The following is a 12,685-nucleotide window of genomic DNA, read 5'->3' as shown; positions in this document are numbered from 1 at the left end:
TATGTAAATGGTGAATCTGGTACCGTACAAGTAATGTCGTCATATCTTAAGAGCAAACACCACAGCTCCGAGTTCCAAGTCATGGGTCGGGTAGTTCTTCTTGTGGATCCGTACCTGTCGAGAGGCATAATCTATAACCTTCTCGAATTGCATTAACACGCAACCGAGACCCTGTATCGATGCGTCACAATGCACCTTAAAAGTTTTCGTTCCCTCGGGGAGGGCTAGGATAGGGCGCTACAGAGTTTGGTTTTCAACAGTTGGAAGGCAGACTCCTGCGCGTCACCCCAATTGTACTTAGTACCCTTGTGTGTTAGTGCGGTGAGGGGTTGAGCAATCTTTGAAAATCCCGCGATGAAACGTCGGTAGTAGCCAGCCAGTTCTAGGAATTATCGTACCTTAGTCGGAGTCTTAGGTGCTTCCCAGTTTTTGATAGCCTCTACCTTGCCTGGATCGATATGGATACCACTCTCATTGATCACATGTCCTAAGAAGTTAACCTCGTGAAGCCAAAATTTGCATTTTGAAAACTTTGCGTACAATTGTTCCTTCTTTAGCAATTTCAGGATTAACCTCAGGTGTTCTTCATGGTCGGTCTTGATCTTGGAGAAGACGAGGATATCATCTATGAAAACGATAACAAAGTTGTCGAGGTACGCCTTGCATACTCGGTTCACGAGGTCCATGAATACGGCTGGTGCATTGGTTAAGTCAAAAGGCATAATTGAAAACTCATAGTGACCATACCGAATTCTGAATGGCGTCTTTGAAATGTTCTCTTCGCGCACTCTTAATTGATGGTAACCAGATCTTAGATCGATCTTCGAGCAGTAATTCGATCCTTGAAGCTGGTCGAAAAGATCATCAATTCGGGGCAGGGGATAACGGTTCTTGACCGTCACCTTTTTCAGCTCTCGGTAGTCGATGCACATGCGGAAAGTTCCGTCTTTCTTTCGAACAAATAGGACAGGGGCTCCACATGGTGATGAGCTAGGTCAGATGAAACCTTTATCCAACAAGTCTTGTAGTTGAGTGGACAACTCCTGAAGCTTCGCCGGTGCGAGCCGATACGAGGCTCATGCTATGGGTGCCGCACCGGGGGCTAAGTCGATTTGGAACTCGACTTGTAGTATGGGTGGGAGTCCAGGCAAGTCTTCCGGGAAAACTTCTGGAAAATCGCGTACAATCGGTATATCTTCGATCCGCTTCTCTTTCGTGGGTTTCTCAATTACCTGAGCTAAGATCGCCGGATGTCCCTTTCGTAAATATTTCTGTGCCTTTATGAGGGTGATGATGCTGGTGGTTATGCCGCTCTTCTCGCCCTGTATCGAGATGATCTCGCCAGAAGGAGTAGTGATATGAACAATCTTGTCATGGCATATAATCTCAGCTCTATTTTCGGATAGCCAGTCCATGCCGACAACAACATCGAAACTACCAAGCGTAAAGGGTATGAGGTCGATATCGAAAGTATGACCCGACAGTTTCAACTTACATCCCGCTAGTACATGAGTTGTTTCTATAGGCTTACCGTCAGCTAATTCAACAGGAAACTTAGCATCTAACGGAGTTAAAGTTAATTCTAAGAGTTTACTAAAGGCTTTCGATACCAAACTCCTATCAGCTCCAGTGTCAAACAAAATAGAAGCAAAACAGTCGTTCATAGGAAACTTACCGGTAACCACATTCGGATTGCTGCGGGCCTCGCCCAATCCAATGACCAAAGCTCTACCTTTACTACTGTTTCCGTTACTGTTATTGCCTCCATTGCTCTCATTCTGCTTTAGTTTTGGAAAATCCTTCCTGAAGTGACCCTCCTGACCACACTCAAAGCACCATTTCGTTGTTGCAGGCTGTTTAGGAGCACCCTTACCCGCTAGGTCTCCCCTACAGTCCTTGGCCTGATGACCCAATTTACCGCATCTCAAACACTTGATACGGTCGCATGGGCCAGCATGGTGATAGTTTCACTTTTTGCATTTAGGTACGTTCCAGCTTAGCCACTCGAACCCTATCCGCCACCCTTGTTGTTTTTGTTGGAACCCTAGTTATTGAAGTTCCGAGTGAGTTCGGGTCTACGATAGTGTTGTTGTTGTCGAGGGTTCGATGATGAGGACCTGGTGTTGTCAAACTTCCTCTTTCCATTCCCAGAGTTGTTGTTGTTGTTGTGGTTGTCATTGCTTGAGTTGTCACGGGTTTTAGAGGTGGAACCTCTAGGTGGTAACGCACCTTGTGCCACTGCTTGATCCGTCGGCTTGTGGGATATTCAGATCGTTTGTTGAATAGTGGTTGGTTTAGAAGACGTCACCATACCATGAATCTGGGGTACCAAGCCATCAATATACATCTCGATTCTCTTACTTGGCGGATTTACCATCCGCGGGCACATCACCGCCAGTTCGTGGGAACGGGTGGTGTAGGATTCAATCTCAGAACCCACCATCTTAAACACCCAAAATTCCGATTCCAACTTCGAGATTTCCTCTCTAGGACAATACTCTTCTCGCATCATGTTCTTGAATTCCTCCCAGTTCATAGCATTTGCTAATTCCAACCCAAGAATCTGCACATTAGAGTTCCACCAGGTGAGGGCGGAATCTTGCAGTGTTCCAGCAACAAACTTGACCAGCTGGCTGGTGGACAATTACACATCTCAAAAGCTGATTCTGCCTTCTCGGCCCAACGCAGGAAACCTATGGCTCCCTCAGTGTCCTCGAACGAATTCGGCTTGTAGCCTAGGTAGTTCTTGAAAGTACAGACTGCGGGACCTCTCAGGATCCTCCTCCGGTTCTTCTACGTTCGGGTTCTTCCTCGGAATATTCTTCAGGATCCACTTCATGTCCTGCTGCGTTAGGGGCAATTTCTCGCCTCTAGTGTCTCGCAACGAGCTAGAGCTACTGCTGCAAGGCTTCTTGCTTTCCAAACTTCATTCTGAAAGTCTGTCATCTTTGATTGTATTTTGGTCATTACTTTCATTTGATGCCCATAAGCATCCTGAACCTCCTTCATAGCTTCAGTCAGGTAGGAAATTCCCTTCCTAGCCTCAGCTCCATCCCCTATCAATCCAGTAGCATTCGCTCTCGTCGAGTCCACAATGTCGACTTCATGATCCAAACAGGAGGCGAGAGCTATGAGAGTTGCGAAAGCTCGCTCCATTGGTTGGGATAGGGGTGGTAGTGTGTTGAAGGATATAGGATAGCCCGGGAGAGGTAGTGTGGGAACTTTCTCACGGTAGAAAAACCACTCGATCAAACTTGGTTACCAACTCCAGTTACCTTTGTCCTCGTACACGTCTCCAGATGTGCGATGCCTCTTCGGTGCAGGGGCTGCTAGTGTCGGGACTACTCAGGGTGGTGATGAGTCGGGTAGCTGCGGTTCCTTACCAGGGGCGCGAAACACCGGGTCGGATGATGATAATGATGGCATCGACATCCTTACAGGATAAGTCATGTATGGGTTACGCGCGTATGAGGGAATGAGGTATAGAGATAAAGAAAACGAATAACTAAATATATAATATATATTTATATATGCGGTGCATAAAATTATAACTAATGGGTCGTTGCGGTTATAGTCTAGTATGAATGCATTTCTAGTTCGCTATAACCAATGGATTTGATACCAATCTGTCAGACACTCAAAAATCCACTAATGGAGTTTTACCGTCAAAGGGTGTGAACTAACAAGATCGGAATCATTAGTCATAATCAAAAACCATGTTTAAAGTTTTCAAAAACCAACAAGACATCAAGTCTTAAATGAAATGCGGAAGCGTTAATTGAAAACCAAAAAGTTGCGCCACACAGGACGACTTAAAACCCAAGTTATCAAGATAAAAATTAAAAGAAGTTTTTAAAGCAATGGTGTTTAGCGAATGCATGTCCTATACCGCGCGCCCGCCTCGGCTACCTGAGAATAACATACTAAAAGTGTCAACACAGTGTTGGTGAGTTCACAAGTTTATACAAATAAAGCGTTTGCGTTTTAGCGTTACCAGATAGTGTTAAGTCAATTATATATCAATAGGTAGCTAACCTATCAAGCATGTATTACTAAGTGTTCAATACCGAAGTTGACTGTTTATCAATTGCCTTGCCACCATGTCAACCATGACCATGGTAATGTGTTAGCCAAGCTTACACCCACTCGACCTACAATCGAGTTTAGAGTTGGGTGGGGGTTGTCAAACCCAGTAGTACTACTCAACAGTGACTTGCTATTATCCAAATATTAACCGGTTCGATGTTATGAAGGACTTTAGTTGGTTTGTTTTCCACTTAGCCTTACAAGTGATATATAAAAGTAACAAAATCTAAATCGTTGGAGTATGTTATCTCCCCCTAATAAAAGCGTTTAAAAAGAGTAAAAAGGGGCCATGAAACTCACTGGTTGCGAAGATAACAAAAAGGATCCGAGAGAGGTGTGCGTCGCAAAAAACCTCACTAGTGCTCTAAAACAAAAATGAGATTTTCTAAGTATTTATACTACGAGTGAGTCCCTACACTCGACACATAAAACTTACGCATGAGATACGTTTTGTGTTTCGTTTGTGAAATAAGTGCGACTCGACAAACACGTTCTGATAAACTACATGTGTGAAAAAATATTGTGTCAAGTGTTAATATTGTACATTACTAGTAAACTAACTCCCACAAGGGCAATTAAGTAATACACATAGCAAACATCGATCAACTATACACTTTTCATGTTAACTTAAGTAATTCAGCAGCTATTTATCCAGACAGATTTTCACTTGACAAGATTACTCTATTTAATAAATCAATACATGTCCAATAAATAACAAAAAAATATCACAGAAACACACTTGAGTTAGGATTCTAAAAATATTTTTATTATATTTTTATCATATACGGTTTTCTCACAATGATCAAAACATCACAGTAATCACACAACAGTCATTATCATGCACAACATAATGTTATTTGTTATTTCCGTTATGTGGTAAATCAAATTAATGCAAGACAAATTGGGATAGATTTCTAACTCAAAATATTAACTTTTAGAAGTAGAATCAACCTCATTGATCTTGTCGTTTATGAGATATCTTAATCACAAAACTGCCTACCAGCTGGCTTCCCGAATCAGACTTGCACAACAGAATTGTAAAATAATAAAAAATAACTTTTACTCGTCCAAAAATTACAAACTAAGACTATTTAGAAACTAGACTCGGCCTAATACATCATAGAATTAAAAATCACTTCCAAATACAATATTAAAATCGAGTTACAGTCGTTTAAACACGAATTCAAGAATCTGTCCAGCATCAGTTTTCATCAAAACTCAACATACAGTTAATCTATGAACTAACAATCATGCATACATCCCTAGCATATCAATAAACAACATATTTGACATTTAGGGTTTATGATTATCATGCTTAATCATGCAACCAAGCCATTGGAATGGATTAAAGAAGTGTTTAGTTACCTAGTTAATGCCTTAACCCTTCAAACAAGCTTGTAGAAGTATTGTATGTGTGTGTGTTGTGTGAGTTTCAGCCGATCCAAGGGGAGGGAGGGGCTGCCGTCACAGGGGAGAGGGAGAGGACAGGGAGGGTTAAGGTTTGGTGATTAGTTTGTTTATATATTAATTAATTATATTACAAGTTACACATTGCACCCTAAACTTCTAGTTTAGTTTAATTCTAGCATAACTAGTCAATTACATCCATAATATGATATTATACATACAAGCACAAATTTACACATATAAACGTAACACGTAACTATACCAAGTACTTGTTTATAATATTTATTGTTTGTTCACCAACGGTTTGAGTCGACTCGTGTGTGTTTCGGTGAAATTCCGAAAGACAACTTGTGTAGTGATTGTCAAGCGTCATTTAAACTCTAATTTAAATGTAATGAGATATGCGTTACAGTTCGTGTGATCTTAAGTTTGAATTGACGGAGTTCGGATTAACGGAGTTAACCTGAAATTGACGAGTGTCACATCATTCTCATGTTGACAGAATTTTTGTCCTGAAAATTTGTGTCAAGTCGCGATGGGTGTCTGAAAAAAGGCAAAAATTTTCAGTTTGTCACACTAAACCTCCCCATATTTCCAATATTTACAAAAGAAACTTTGATTTGATAATTGAAGCTGTACGGTTGAGGGGAGAGAATGCATAATTGAGAAGTGAAAATATGAGTTGAAAGCTCAGTTGGCCCAGGCATATTCAAGAATTCAAACCCTGGAGCAGGAGGTTGAGAAGACCTCAGCTGCCCCAAAACAGGGGGAGAATATTTCACATGATGAGGCAACTGGAACTGATGAGGAGAATGTGAATGTGGATGTAGGGGTTGAAATAGTTGATGTAAATGGATTGACATGTATATTGAATGCATATGATGAGAATGAAAGTGATGATAAGGATAGTGGTGTAAGAATGATTGTTGAGGGAGATTATGAAGCTGATCAATCTGGAGGTGGAGAACAAAATTATGATGTGAATAATGCTATTTTAAACACTGTTGAAAGAGAAGATGATGATGTGTTGAGTAAAGAAAAGAAAGTGGAGGATGAAGTGGAGATTGTGAATAATGATCAAATGGCTACAACTGATATTGCTACAGATGTTGTGACAGATGTAGCAACTGATGTGATGGCTAATGTGATGACAACCATTGATGTGCAAACAGATATCTTGATGGATGAGGGAGCTGCTACTAGGAGCTTGTTCTAATAGAACCAGAAACAGATTAATTAAGTTCCAAGAAAGTAGAGCATGATGCTGAAATGAGTGAATTGGAGAAATATATTTATGAATTTCCTTTTGAAACAGAGAGTGACAAGAGAAGGAAAGTAGCCAAAGGCAAAGCAATTGCTAAGAAGGAGGATGAGCCTATTAGGGAAAATATTGATGAGGAAGAGGATGTAGATGAGGTTGTTGCTTCTGCTGCTAGAAGGCTAGAACAAGTCATGAATGAAACAAGGGAGAGGGGAATATATTGCCCGAACCCTGACTACAGAAGAGCTGACAGAGTAGGAAACACTAATTGAGCAAGCTAATATTGCAAAAATTTTAGATCAAGAGGAGGAAGAGGATCAGAAGGTGATTGACATGCTGTTTAATATGAAACGAGCTGAAGAAGTGGATAACTCATTAGCTCTGGTCTTGAGTGTATTCAGTCAATCTCAGAGTCAACCTCAAAATGAAACTAAATCAACAACTGAGCCGATGATGACTCTAATATGGAGCTATATTCAGAAGTCATTGGTGAATCTACAGCCTCAATCTTTACTAAGAAATGGGCTCTTTGCTAAGAAATGGGCTGAACAAATTAAGGAAGATATAAGACAAAACCCATCTGATTGGAATTGTGAGGATGATGCAAGATATGGTAAGAAATATACAAGAAAGAGACTTAGACCTGATGAGTATGATCAAAGTGAGGACAAATCAACAAAAAAAGGACTAGAAGGGATAATGAAAATGAATACTTTATTGAGAGTCCTGAGGAGCAACAAAGTCCTCTAAGGCCTGTTTCTATTCAGATTGTTAGGCCTGAGGACTTGCCAAATCCTGATGATGAGAAAATTGATGCTGTCAATGAGTCCACTGAAGAGGATGATACAGCTGAAGATGATAATGATTATGATAACCAGGATAATACGGCTGATGATGTTGATATTGGGGTGTCCCCACAAGTAGAATTGTCAAATGAACAAAGGGAAAATATCCAACAAAGTCTTGATGATGCAAGAAGGAATAATCCTTTAATTGTGAGTCTGATCAGACATGGATTCAAATTTGAAGATCTTGCCTCTCTAACTAATGAAGAATTGCATAGAAAACTAGACAATGAGAGGGATACTATAAAAAGAAAGATAGAAAAGAAGAATAAGGATAGTCTTAAGTTCAGAGAATATAAGAGAAAACACAAATTCTCTGAAAAAGACTTATCCCACTTCAAATTTGAAGATCAAAAAGCATACAATACAACAAGAGAAGATGTTGCAAGAAAAGAAAAAGAAAAATTTGCAAGAGAAGCAGCTTTGGCTGAGAATATTAAAGAGTTAAGAAAGAAATATGCTGGCAAGTGTGGATATTTACTTGATAAGGGTATTGCACCAGAAATTGTGAGCAGTTTGTCTAAAACTACTGTTGAATCTCACTACAACAGACTGCAAATGAAAGATAAGTTAAAGAGAAATCAACCTAAGTCCTCTGTTAAGAAGTCAAGGGAAGATCAGCCTAAGCCACCCACAAAGAAAAGAAGAATTATAACTTTGAGAGAGAAACAAAATGCTGAAACTGAATCAAAAAGGGCTGAAACACAAGAAGTTCCTATCCCAGTGGAAGTGAAGCCAGAATTGGATGAACCTATAGTTCCATGGGAAAAATGAGGAAATGATTAAAATCTTGAAGAGTGTGATGGTAAAAAAAAAAGGAATGGATGAGAATACCTTTGATGCACTGGATAAAGATCAATTGAAAGAACTATTCTATATGCAAAAAAGTAGAATGGGAGAAATTTTGTTGGAAGGTGAAAATCCAAGGAGCTTTATTGGAGGACGATTTGTACCCGCTGGTCTGTTGAGGAATGATAGGTTTTTGGATATGAATGGTAGATTGCACAGAGATAAAGGTGAAAATCTTGCTGATCTTGTTAACTTTCTAGCTTAGTTGATTGAAGCAATGTACAAAAAGACATTTGCAGTTGCAGGGCCTACTAAACCGATGAAGTCAATTCCAACTAGGCCCTCTACTTCAAGACAACACCCAACAACAACCAGAGGTGAATCAAGTAGATTTGGAACACAAAGTGGAGAAAGGCATCAAACTAATATTGATTTTCCTATAAAACTCTATTATGATTCGGTCTCTCAAACTCTAAAAGTAGTTATGCAAAGTAGACAGTTAAAAGACATAATTTTTAAAGATGACTTTGCTGAATTCAAAAGAGGGCAGTTGGAGAAAATGGCCAGTCTTGAATTATATGACTATCATGATACCAGAAAGTTGGCCGGGAGACAACAGAGTGAGTTGTCAAAATACCTGAAAGGTGAAGCTGAGAAGGGGTTTCTTCTGCTAAATCAAAAGAAGAAATGGGAACTGACCAAGCATGAGAGGTACAAAAGATTGACACGTATGAGGAGGATAAGAGATGCAGAATGTAATTATCTTTCAAAAGTCAGAAAGAACAATCCCTTGTCCAACATGAATACTTGTATAAGTATGAGGAGGAGAATGATACGCCCAAACCATGAAGTTTAGAAGAATGGACATATTGCTGAAGTTCAGTACAAAGAAAATGATGGCCACTGCATTCTTGGACTTATCTTGGTAATGATCAGAAATGATGAAGACCTGACCTTTTTTCATAGAGAGGATTTGAGGGATATAATGGAAATAACGATTCCTGAGAATCACCCTCATCGTCGAATTCTCTCTATCTTTCAGCAAAGGGCAGGAATAGTACTAGTGAATCGAAGACAAGCAGCCTACAATGCAAGAAGAAGATGATTCTTAGAATAGGTTTTGCTTTGTAATGTCTATCGATAGATTTTGAATATGTAATATTTTGACTTTATGAATATGTAATTTGATTTTGATTTGAATTGTATTTTGACTAAGTGTATGTAACATTACAGGTGTTTTCGGAGATCTGAGGTGTTACAATCTAGGAGGGAGATTGTTGAGTCAAGAATTTGACTTGAAATGACTTAAGGATGATTAAGGAAGATTGGAATCTTTTCAACCTCCCCAGAAATGGCTAAGAATGGAATCCGAGCACACTTGGACTCCCGAGCAAGGTTTACTTGTCCTAGCAAGATATTTTTTCCTCCGGGCAAGGTTATCTTCTAGAAGTCTTCTTTAGTGTGAATCCGAGTAGGGTTCACTATGACTAGCAAGATTTTTCTTAATAGCCAAGAAAGGTTTACTTCCGAGTAGGCTCTTGGCTAAACAAACTTTTGAAGACAAGTATTTGAAAGATCTAGCAAAGTATTCATTAATAAAACAGTGGTCCGAGCATGCTTGATGGAAGTTAATAAAGACTTATCCTAAGGACTTTGTCGAGCAAGGTTCAACTCCGAGCAAGCTACAGTGTTACCAGCACACTTTGCTTTGCTAATAAGTTATTCACTAACAAAGAGTTGAAAGGAATTCTGAAGAACAAGTTTGCTCTTTAGATTATATCGGGCAATGTTTGATATGGTCAAGAAGACTGAAGTCTGCTATAGGAAAATACTCTAAGTAAAGTCTACCCGGAGAACTGTTCTCAAGCACACTTCAAGGTTACCGGGTCTACTAGTAAAACACAAAAGGCACAAGCCGACTCGGAGAAGACATCTAATACAAAGTCTACCCGGAAGACCTGTTTTTACACTTAGTATAATTCTGATTATGTAATTTGAATATGTACCAATCATTAGGGTTTCTAGAATATAGGACAACTGTCAGGTGGTAGCAGGCCTATAAATAGAATAATTTAGGGCACGCCTACCACGGACAAGAGACACGGATTTCAGCCTTTACTCTTTTCAGACCTAAAAGAATATTCTCTGATATTGAGTGTGAAGGCTGTCCTAGGATTGTAAGGATAAACCGAATCGATTATCATTTTTATGGATCATTTATATGAATGGAAATCTTTTGAGTGATTGTTTTTGTTTGTTACATTTTATTAATCCTCAAGCAACAACTCTGTTTATTTCTGATTATGCCGTTAACGAAAAGTTTTCTTACCCAAAATAGCAACTGTCATTAACTCTCTTGTCGACACATTTATTGTGTGAGTTATGACTTAATACTGAGTGTGAGTGATTATTACAGGACCGACACACTATACTCTCAATCTTATCTTTAGATCTTCAAGAACACAAGTAAGTTTTGTTTATGAGTTTATTTCTTGGGTTAACTATGTTAAATTAGTTGTTCTTGAGTTAACATTGAGCTTGAAAGTTTGAAATTATGGATGTGGTATGTGTGTATGTATGAACCGTAGGTATGTATGTATGTATGTATGTATGTATGTGTTGGTGGAAGGATTAAACCCACTTACACATGCATACATTCATCTTAAAGATCATACATTGATTGCTAAGTTTGATTAAAAGTATTGTTGGATCTCTTGATTGTTTGTTATAAACTTGAATAAACTTGATATTAGGATTTCATATTAGAATAGATTTTGGATGGATTGTTGAATCAAAAAGTGATACTGGATAACCTAATTGAAAGTAAGATAGGTTGTATGTTAAAATTAATAGTTGGAACTTGAAGATTAACAAAGATTGTTAAAGTTACTAAATAAAGAAACTTTAATTTAAGAAAAGTTGAATCTTTGATTTTGATGTGGATAATGTAATCAATATGTTATTAATAAAAACTTTGAACTAAGATAGGGTGCATGATTAGAAGCATGGATTAGTTAACACCTTGGTTAAAACGAACAACAACTTATTAAAAAGGAAACTTTGTTGCTTAACTAATTGAAAGATCAAAACTTGAATAGAGCATTAGGGTGCATGAAACTATAACAAACAAGTTGGATGATATAAACTTAGATTCATACTTAATCAAATTTGAATGATTGAATTAGATGGAATTATCAAAAAAATAAAAGTTACTATAATAGGAAATGTTGTTAATTAAACACTTAGGATATTCATAATTTGATTGGTTAATGAACTACTTAAACTTATACATAAATGAAATGATGATTTGAACCTGGACATTTAGGTATTAATATGATATTTGTTCATAACAAAACTTGATTAATAACATTATTAATAAACTTAGAATATGAACTAAAAACTTGAAAATTGGGTTAAACGTGTCTTGCCAAATGATTTGATCAAAACTGCAATTTATGGTGAATTATGTGTCCATATATGTGTGATTAATCCATTAGATTATTAGTATAGACTTGTTCAATTTAATTGACTTGTCGGTAACGTTAACGGCCGTAAAATCGGCTTTTTGAACGAAACCGACACGACTATTAGGGACTGTTTTAGAACAGTCCCTAAAGTGGTAAAATACTCATGTATAACATAAGTTAATACATGAGACAAGGACAAGATAATAAAACTTAGTCCTAAACGGTTCTTGTCGCAAAAACCGACACAAAAACGTTAAAAAGTTGCTATTTTAAGGAAATATTAACAAAAATGAAAATAATAAATTTTCACAAGTTAAATTATAAAACTTTATCAATATACATGAAACAACTAACTCATATGTATTATATTTCTCATAGTTATTTAAATAATAGCTAACGGAAAGTCGAACGATGTGTAATCGCTTATTTGCTTATGTGCTTATGTGAACACTAAATTAGGATTAATAAACTAAAAAGGGCTTTATATAAAAACTAAAACCAAGTTTTTATTAACAAAATGTGTACTAATATAGGACACGTAAATTCTGGAACGAAAAGCTACAAGCCGTGAGTTTCTCTATGATATCCCCTCGATTTTTAACCGGAAATGTTTTCAAAACGATATTTAATTTGTGTTTTGGGGAAAAACATATTCTTTATTACATACTGTTTTCGTTGTTGTTTTATAAAGGCATTTTATTTTACAAATTGGTGTATAATGTGGGATGAGTCTAGTTGGCTAAATAACAGTTAACCCTAGAAAGGGGCAAAAAAATATTAGTAGATCTATTGGGGTGACGCCCCCCACATCCAATCGCGTTGGGTTAAAT

Source organism: Bidens hawaiensis, unplaced genomic scaffold (genome assembly GCF_021521415.1).
Source record: "Bidens hawaiensis isolate Kalapana, Puna unplaced genomic scaffold, B.hawaiensis_p1.1 tig00027099_1, whole genome shotgun sequence".
Classification (NCBI taxonomy): Eukaryota; Viridiplantae; Streptophyta; class Magnoliopsida; order Asterales; family Asteraceae; genus Bidens; species Bidens hawaiensis.
Note: the sequence above shows the minus strand (reverse complement) of the source record.